The following is a 10,227-nucleotide window of genomic DNA, read 5'->3' as shown; positions in this document are numbered from 1 at the left end:
GTCAATCATCAATCATATGCAGACTAGGCATTTATGAGCCCGTTGAACATAATAACCCTGCACTCTCTCCCAACTTCGAATCTCCTGTCTACGAGGCTGAAGAGGAGGAGGATGATGAAATCCCGGAGGAACTTGCTCGGTTATTGGAATATGAAAAGAAAACCATTCGGCCTCATGAGGAGGTAGTAGAGGTGATTAACTTGGGAACCGAGGAAGATAAGAAGGAAGTCAAGATTGGGGCATCGCTTGAGGCAACTGTCAAACGAAGGGTGATTGAATTACTCAAAGAATACGTCGATGTGTTCGCATGGTCGTACCAAGATATGCCCGGCTTGGATCCCCGTATTGTGGAGCACCGTTTGCCTTTGAAGCCCGAATGCCCACCAGTCAAACAGAAACTAAGAAGAACTCGCCCTGACATGGCTCTCAAGATCAAAGAGGAAGTACAGAAGCAGATCGATGCAGGTTTTCTTGTCACATCAGAGTATCCCCAATGGTTAGCCAACATAGTGCCTGTTCCAAAGAGGGACGGCAAGGTCAGGATGTGCGTTGACTACCGGGATTTGAACAAGGCTAGTCCGAAAGATGACTTTCCTCTACCTCACATCGATGTATTGGTTGACAGCGCTGCAAAGTCCAAGGTCTTCTCCTTCATGGACGGTTTCTCTGGGTACAATCAGATCAAGATGGCAGTTGAAGATAGAGAAAAGACATCTTTCATCACGCTTGGGGCACCTTTGTTACAGGGTAATGCCCTTTGGGTTGATAAATGCAGGTGCCACTTACCAAAGAGGCATGACCACTCTCTTTCATGACATGATGCACAAAGAGATAGAAGTGTACGTGGATGATATGATTGTCAAGTCAGGCACTGAAGAAGAACATGTCGAGTACTTGCTGAAGATGTTTTCAACGGCTGAGAAAGTACCAACTTCGACTGAATCCCAACAAATGTACCTTTGGTGTTAGATCTGGAAAACTCTTGGGCTTCATTGTCAGTCAGAAAGGTATTGAAGTAGATCCTGACAAAGTCAAGGCCATTAGAGAAATGCCGATTCCACAAACAGAGAAACAAGTGAGAGGTTTTCTTGGGCGTCTAAATTACATTTCTCGTTTCATCTCACACATGACAGCCACGTGCGGACCTATATTCAAGTTGCTTCGAAAAGATCAAGGGGTTGTTTGGACCGAAGATTGTCAAAAGGCTTTGATAGTATCAAGAATTATCTGCTAGAACCTCCAATTCTTATACCTCCAGTTGAAGGAAGGCCTCTGATTATGTACTTGACTGTGTTAGAAGATTCTATGGGCTGTGTGCTCGGACAACAGGATGAGACCGGAAGGAAAGAACATGCTATCTACTACTTGAGCAAGAAGTTTACCGATTGTGAGTCCAGGTACTCCCTACTTGAGAAAACTTGTTGTGCACTAGCTTGGGCTGCCAAGCGTCTTCGTCACTACATGATTAACCACACCACCTGGCTAATATCCAAGATGGACCCGATCAAGTATATCTTCGAGAAACCCACTCTGACAGGAAGAATTGCTCGTTGGCAGATGTTGTTATCCGAGTATGATATCGAATACCGCACCCAGAAGGCAATTAAGGGAAGTGTTCTTGCTGATCATTTGGTTCACCAACCAATTGAGGACTATCAACCCATCAAGTTTGACTTTCCTGATGAAGAGATTATGCACTTGAAGATGAAGGATTGTGATGAACCATTGCTTGGAGAAGATCCAGATCCCGAGTCTAAATGGGGTTTGATTTTTGATGGAGCCGTGAATGTCTTTGGCAATGGAATTGGGGCAGTTATTATCACTCCTGAAGGTAATCATCTCCCTTTCGCCGCAAGGTTACAGTTTGATTGCACCAACAATGTGGCAGAGTATGAAGCATGTATCCTGGGCATTGAAAAAGCCATTGACTTGAAAATCAAGAACCTTGACATTTACGGGGATTCAACTCTCGTAATCAACCAAATCAAAGGAGAATGGGAAACTCGCCACCCCGGCTTGATTCCATACAAAGATTATGCAAGGCATTTGCTAACCTTCTTCAACAAAGTGGAGCTTCACCACATCCCTCGTGATGAGAACCAGATGGCAGATGCGTTAGCAACTTTATCCTCCATGTACGAAGTGAATCACCGGAATAATTTGCCAACAATCAGAATTCAGCGCCTCGAGAGGCCCGCTCACGTGTTTGCAGTCGAAGAGGTTGTTGACGATAAACCCTGGTTCCATGATATCAAGTGTTTCCTTCAAAGCCAGGAATATCCACCTGGAGCATCCAACAAAGACAGGAGAACTTTAAGAAGATTGTCTGGTAATTTCTTCCTAAATGGGGATGTTTTGTACAAAAGAAACTTTGACATGGTACTACTCAGGTGTGTGGATAAGCAAGAAGCAGAATTTTTGATGCACGAGGTACATGAAGGCTCCTTTGGAACTCACTCCAATGGACATGCAATGGCAAAGAAGTTGTTGAGAGCAGGTTACTACTGGATGTCGATGGAGACAGATTGTTGCAAGCACGCTAGGAAGTGCCACAAATGCCAGATTTATGCTGACAGAATTCATGTACCACCAACTACACTTAATGTTCTTTCTTCTCCATGGCCTTTCTCTATGTGGGGCATCGATATGATTGGTAGAATCGAACCGAAGGCTTCAAACGAGCATCGTTTCATTCTAGTGGCTATTGATTACTTCACCAAGTGGGTTGAAGCAGCATCTTATGCAAATGTGACTAAGCAAGTTGTGGTCCGCTTTATCAAGAATCAAATCATCTGCCGTTATGGTGTGCCCAACAGAATCATTACAGATAATGGAACGAACTTGAATAACAAGATGATGAAAGATTTGTGTGAAGAGTTCAAGATTGAGCATCACAATTCTTCTCCTTACAGACCTCAGATGAATGGCGCAGTTGAAGCTGCAAACAAGAATATCAAGAAGATAGTGCAGAAGATGGTGGTCACATACAAAGACTGGCATGAGATGCTACCGTATGCTTTGCATGGGTATCGCACTTCGGTGCGTACTTCAACAGGGGCAACCCCCTTCTCTTTGGTGTATGGTATGGAAGCAGTACTCCCTGTGGAGGTTGAGATTCCATCAATGAGAGTTCTAATGGAGGCCCAGTTATCAGAAGCTGAATGGTGCCAAAGCAGATATGATCAGTTGAATCTAATTGAAGAAAAACGCATGAAAGCCTTGTGCCACGGACAACTTTATCAACAGAGGATGAAGCAAGCTTTCGACAAGAAGGTTCGTCCTCGTGTGTTTCAAGAAGGAGATCTTGTGCTCAAGAAGGTTTTATCTTTCCAACCCGATTCTAGGGGCAAGTGGACGCCTAATTACGAAGGCCCATATGTCGTCAAGAGAACTTTCTCTGGTGGTGCACTGACTCTTACGACTATGGATGGGGATGAGCTCCCTCGTCCCGTGAATGCGGATGCAGTCAAGAAATACTTTGTCTAAAAATAAAAGAACAGCTCGATAAGTCAAAAACCCGAAAGGGCGGCTTAGGCAAAAATGAGCGTCTCGGTGGGTCGAAAACCCGAAAGGGCGGCCCAGGCAAAAATTAGAGACATCAAACAGAAAAATAATTAGCCTGATAGGTCGAAAACCCGAAAGGGCGATCTATGCAAAATTTAAGGACCAAAAGACAAAGTAACTGCATCGAGTTGATCTTCGTTCATTTGAGACACAATGGAATGTCAGGGAGACCCTGAATCTGAAGCATCCAAACAGTGGAATTCAAGGTTGTCAGAGGGAACAACGGTTATTGTGTTCAATGAACCTTCGATTTATATTTACCATTTTCCAAACTTTGTAAGATCAGTGGAGCCATGCCATTGGCAGGTCACCACTCTTTCAAATAAATTTGAGCCTGTTGCCTTTCATTTGGAATTCTCATTTATTCAGCTTATAAAACCTTTCCTTTTTATGGTAGCATTTGAAACAAAATATTTCTAAAAATCATAAATTTTCTTTCGTGTCTTTTTGAAAAGCACAAACAACAAAACACTTTTTCTTTGAACTCGTGAATAGATGAAGGGTGTGTCAACAGCTACCATGAGAATGGGTAAACCTTGCAGGTTGCACGAGGTCAATTGTTTTTTTCAAAAAAAAAAAAAAAATAAATAAATAAATAAATAAATAAATAAATAATAAGCATGACCACAGAAGCACCAGCTCTTCTACCATGTTTTTCGGATTGGCACGTTCTCCCCAAGAAATGTTTATTCCCCATCAGTTGCTGCGGACTTTACCCCGTCGCTATTTTGATATACCCTAGTGGCATCATCCCCATTGAAGGTTGCAGAGTGTTTGTGATGCGACGTCGGGTCACTTTCAATCTTACCTGTCCAATCTTGTTCCATCAAATTTATCATTCACATAATCATACAAGTTAATCCTCCATACAGTCATACAAGTCGGGTCGTTATTCAGGCATTCATACGTTCATGCGTATACACATTCATGCATGTACAATAAAGACAATATCATGCGTACATGGCTGCATTAACCATCATGAGTCTTGCTTCAATCATCTTTTCATTTCAATCAATCATGAATAATTTGTAATCTTCTATTTCCCCAAGTGTCATCCCCAATGGGTCTGATCCAAAGGTGTCACCCTCTCTCCGCCAAGTGGCAATTTCTTTAATGAACAGCTTGTGCATCATTTGCCTCTGTTTCATGTCATCAGTTGATTAGTTCAGCAATAACCTGAACAGTTGACATTTATCTTTGCTTCTTGTCAGTTGATTAGTTCAGCAATAACCTGAACAGTTGATATTTATCTTTGTTTTTGGTCAGATTGACTAGTTCGGCAATAACCTGAACAGTTGACATTTATCTTTGCTTCTTGTCAGTTGATTAGTTCAGCAATAACCTGAACAGTTGACATTTATCTTTGTTTCTTGTCAGTTGATTAGTTCAGCAATAACCTGAACAGTTGACATTTATCTTTGTTTTTTGTCAGTTGACTAGTTCGGCAATAACCTGAACAGTTGACATTTATCTTTGCTTCTTGTCAGTTGATTAGTTCAGCAATAACCTGAACAGTTGACATTTATCTTTGCTTCTTGTCAGTTGATTAGTTCAGCAATAACCTGAACAGTTGACATTTATCTTTGTTTTTTGTCAGTTGATTAGTTCGGCAATAACCCGAACAGTTGACATTTATCTTCAATTCTGGACAGTTGGCTAGTTCGGCAATAACCCGATCATCTGGCATTTATCTTTGTTCCTTTGTCGTCAGTGGCAGTTCGTCGTCAACCCGAACAGCTGACATTTACCCCCAGTAAAACCGTGTGACCCCCAGTCGGACCCCTTTTCTTTAACAAAATCGGGTACCATTTGGTTTTGTTATTCCCAGTCGAGCCATTTACCTCGTCTTGCATTCATACTTGCATCGCAAGCATTCGCAACATTACGTGCATAACAGTGCATTCATAGCATTTTGTAGTTGAAATTGGTCAAAAATGGTGTACTCTGTATTTAAATCTCTTCGACCCGTCGCTTTAAAAGTTTCACTTTTAAATCTCCGTAACGAAGAGACTTAAATAGGGGCATCTGTCATACCCCATTTTTGACCCGTTTTTATTTCTTTTTTCTCGTCTTTTAAGCCGGAAATTTCTATCATTTCAGATGAAATTTCGGCAGGGAGGTATTTTAAAATACCTCATTTTTGTTTTGAAGACGCCCCTTTTTTATTATTATTATTTATTTATTTACCTCTTTTTATTGTTTTTTTATTTTTAGTTATTATTTTCTTCTTTTCTTTTCCTTTTATTAAGTGTTTTTTTTTTATTTCCGTTTTTTTATTATTAATATCTTTATTAGTATCTTCTTTTCGTTTTTTTTATTTATTTATTTTTTTTTTTTATTATTATTATTATTATTTTATTTTTTTATTTTATTTTATTTTATTTTTTTATTTTGCTGTTTTATATTTTGTTTTTTTTCTTTCTTTTTCTTTCTTTTTCCTTTTCCTTTCCTTTTTTTCTTTTTTCTTTTCGGTTTTCTCGGTCCAGGCCCAGAGGGGCTCTTCGTTTTTTTTACCCTAATTATGACCTTTAAATGCGGCATTAATTACTGTGCATGTCGGAGAGAGGGCAGAGGTGAATACGAACAGTCGGAATACCAACAGCCAAGCCACCACTAACCATCGGCCTAGCCACCGCTCAACACCACCCTCCCCCTCCGTGAACCACTAGCCACCACCAGCCACCACTCAGCAACACCCTCCTCCTCCGTGAACCACCAACAAAAACAAAAAAAAAAACCAAAATCATCTTGCTCATAAAATCAAAACATTAGAACAGAAATCCCTGCAAACACAGTAACCCACTCACTCATGCGGCCTAAAGCCTACACCAACCACCACTAGCGGCCAAGCCCACACCAAACACCACCAACCACAAGCACCGCGTCAAACACCCACACCCACACAACCACAAGCACCGCGTCAAACACCCACACCCACACAACCACAAGCACTGCGTCAAACACCCACACCCACAACCCAAGCTGTAACCGTTTTCACTCTGAAGCTTAAACGATAACATAAGGACAAAGGTAGTTCACCTTTTTTTCTAAGATTCAAGGCTAGATCTAGGCTTTATCAGTGTTGGTTTTCAAAAAATAACGGTGGATTTGAGGACTAGGAGAAAAAAGGAATTCAGAACATGTAGTTTTTTTAAAAAAGGAGGAGACTCTGTTTCCGACGCGGCGGCGCCGCCACCCATGGCCGGCCAGCCACTGCGCCGGTAAACAACTTCCGGCGGTGTGTGCTAGAGAGAGAAGAGAGAAAAAGGGAAGAGAGAAAAGAGAAGAGAGAGAAAAGTTTTTTAAAAATGGGAAAAAACCGGCCCCGAGCCCTTATATAGAGGCCGGACCGGTTCGGTTTTTTTTCCTTGGACCAAACCGGTCCGGTTCTCCTTTTTTGGCCCGCTGGACTCACCTCTGGCCCATTTTTTTTTTTTTTTTTTTCTTTTCTCTTTTTCTTCTTTTCCGATTCCTACTCTCACCCCCTTTTTTCCTTACTGCACCCTTTTCTTTTTCTTTTTTTACGCACCATATTTATTTTATGTCTTGCATTTTTATTTTTACGCATCATATTTAATTTTATGCCTTGCATTTTTATTTTCTTTATTTATTTTCCAGCATCATGTTTAATTGTTTGTCTTGCATTTTATTTTCCAGCCACATATTTATTTTTGTCTTGCACTTATATTTTCTTTATTTTATGTACCATATTTATTTTTGCCTTGCATTTTATTTTTATGTCTCGCATTCTTTTTAGCATCATATTTATTTTCTGTATTGCATTTTTATTTTCGTTTTATTTTATTTTCAGCATCATACTTATTTTATGTTTTGCTTTTTTTTATTATTTTATTTTGTTTATTTTTTATTCTATGCATCATATTTACTTTATGTCTTGCATTTTTTTATTTTTTAGCATCATGTTTATTTTATGTCTTGCATTTTTATTTTCATTTTTTTTATTTTATTTATTTCCAGCATTATATTTATTTTTATGTCTTGCATTTCATTTTCTTTATTTATTTTATGCACCATATGTATTTATTGTTTTGTATTTCATGCATTTTATTATTTCTTCCAGCATATTTATTTTAATGCATTTGCAATTTTTATTTATTATTGCCAATTAGAATGTATCTAGGTCCAATGTAAAAAAAAAAAAAAAAAAAAAAAAAATGAGAATCTGCACCGACACTCACATTTATTTTTATGTTTCCCGCCGAGGACGATCATGTGATTTGAACCGTATCCGAGGAAAATGGACCCTCACTTGATCCAACGTCATTTTAAGGGATCCGGCGCGTTTAGACTTATCTCCGCATAATTAAAAAAAAAAAAAAAAACAAAAACTTTCCATAATCAAAATTTCAAAAAAAAGGGTCAATCTTTTCTTTCTTTCTTAATCAAATCTTTAATCAATCTTTAATCAATCAAAACATTTTTTCTAATTTAAAATCAATCGAACTCACTTCTTTTATTTCTTCTATGCCTTTTCGGCCTCTTACCTTGCCTAAACTCTTCTTTTTTCGAACTTTAAAATCAATCAAAACCAATCACTTGATTTTCTACTCCGAACTACATGATTTTGATCCCATTCGGGTATGTAGGCAAAAGACTTTGTCTTCCCAAATCAAATAAAAATAAACAAAAACTTTTTTCTTCTCCTTTCTTTCGAACCCACCTCTTTAATCTTTCCACACTTGAGCATTTATTTCCAAACAAATAATTAATTTAGCATAAAGATAAAATAAGCAAGAGGTTCCTATAGAGTACTATAGACGTTTAGGGTGCTAGTACCTTCCCTTTGCGTAACCAACCCCCGGACCTTTGATCTCTTAAAAAATAGGTTTTTTTCGAGCTTTCTCCCTTTTCTTCGGAAAAATAAAAGATCGGTGGTGATCTTAAAAAATGCGAGTCAATGCTAATCAATAGCTTGATATCCAAAAATCACCGCGACACTATATTAATTTTAAGGCAACTTATATAGAATGTCCATCAATATTACAGAAATGCTATTACATAGCATACTGGGACTTCGGTTTCTAGGAAACTGTTGTAGAATAATTAATGATGATGTGTAAAAGAAAATTGCAATTGTACTTATTATTATCTTCCTGTAGGCCATACTAATAATTCATTTTATTTTCTTATTCTTTTGTGGATCATTAAGGTATTGAGTATTGAAGATTTGAAATGGCTTATCTTTTTTTCATACAATATTGATGGTGTCAGATTATTTTTAAAATTGAAGATATTTTTAAAAAAATAGGTTCTAACAAAAGAAAAATAATTCCTTATAATTAAGAGTACTAAATTATATAGAAAATATATTTCTTTAAATGCATACATGATACATCACTAGCTTGAAGAGTATTATTTGCACTATTTTAATTGTTGAAAAAGTTTATCAAAATTAAAATCACTTAATAAATCCTAGTTGAGATCAATTATGCACTTAAATGCATTGAATACACTAATCATTTTATCTATTGATAAATGTTAAAATTACTTTTATATATATATATATATATATATATATATATATATATATATATATATATATATATATAAAAGCAAATATTTTGCTACCGTCCTTCTTTTAAACTTATTATATACCACAATAAATTAAAGTTAAAATTGTCTCATGTAATAGAGTGGTTTTATACATATTCCAAAAATAAGTATTACATTTAGGGAAAAAAATTATCCTAAAATAAATATCATATTTAGTTTTTAAATATAACATTAATTATTTCTTTTCACTCATATCCTTAATAAATATTACTTTATTTTTGAATCTAATATTAATATTATTATTTTTCATTTATTTAATAAGATTAATTTTATAAATTAATATTCTTTTTTATCTATTTATGATCTTTTATTGATTTGTGTACAACAACTTAGAATAATGCTTAATTTGGGACCGAAGAAGTAGTATGTTTTCCCATTTGTAAGAAGAAAAAAAAGTATATTTCCCATAGTCCATCCATATGGGTCGGATCCCATAAGTATGTTGGATTGGATGGAAATTCAGCCCGTAGATTACACTTGGCAGAACACTCTCCTACCGATTAATTTTTATATCCTACAGCTTCATCAGATCGATCGCTTTGCTCCCATTCATGTTTGATAAATTAAAAAAAAAAAATTGAAGATTTAAAATCCTGATTTTTAAATCTAACTTGAAGAATCATAAATTTGATGATTGGTTCGTGGGGCCAAAACATCTTTGCAATCCACCAGGAGATTTACCGATTCAAAATCTAACCATTGCACAAAATGAAAAGCCAGAGTTGCTTGTGTTGGTGAATGGTGACTATATATGCGTGTGTTTTATTACAATCATTGAAATTTTGAAAAGAAAAGAAAAGAAAGAAAAATATTATACTTAATTCACATTACATACATAATTGCATATACAAACAGGCATAAGGGACACAAAAACCGCAAATTTGTTTCTTTTGTTGTCCCCCTATTTGTGAAAAAGACGTGGTGGTTATTTTATTTTAATTTTATCAAAAGCAAAAGATTGGTTGATTGACTCTAATCATAGTGGTTTTTTAAGCTTGATACATTAATAACAGAGCTTAAAATGAATCCTTTGCTAAATATAAGTAATAGCAGCCATTGGTCTCCTCAAAATTTTGCGAGCCAATAGTT

General features: G+C 36.8%; 1 pseudogene; it reads left to right on the top strand.

Moving 5' to 3' along the window:
• Positions 1-3,498, top strand: LOC114412601 (annotated as a pseudogene).
• Positions 3,499-10,227: the final 6,729 nt, after the last annotated feature.

This window comes from Glycine soja, chromosome 5, assembly GCF_004193775.1.
Source record: "Glycine soja cultivar W05 chromosome 5, ASM419377v2, whole genome shotgun sequence".
Taxonomy (NCBI): domain Eukaryota; kingdom Viridiplantae; phylum Streptophyta; class Magnoliopsida; order Fabales; family Fabaceae; genus Glycine; species Glycine soja.
This window is presented reverse-complemented; position numbering and strand designations above follow the sequence as displayed.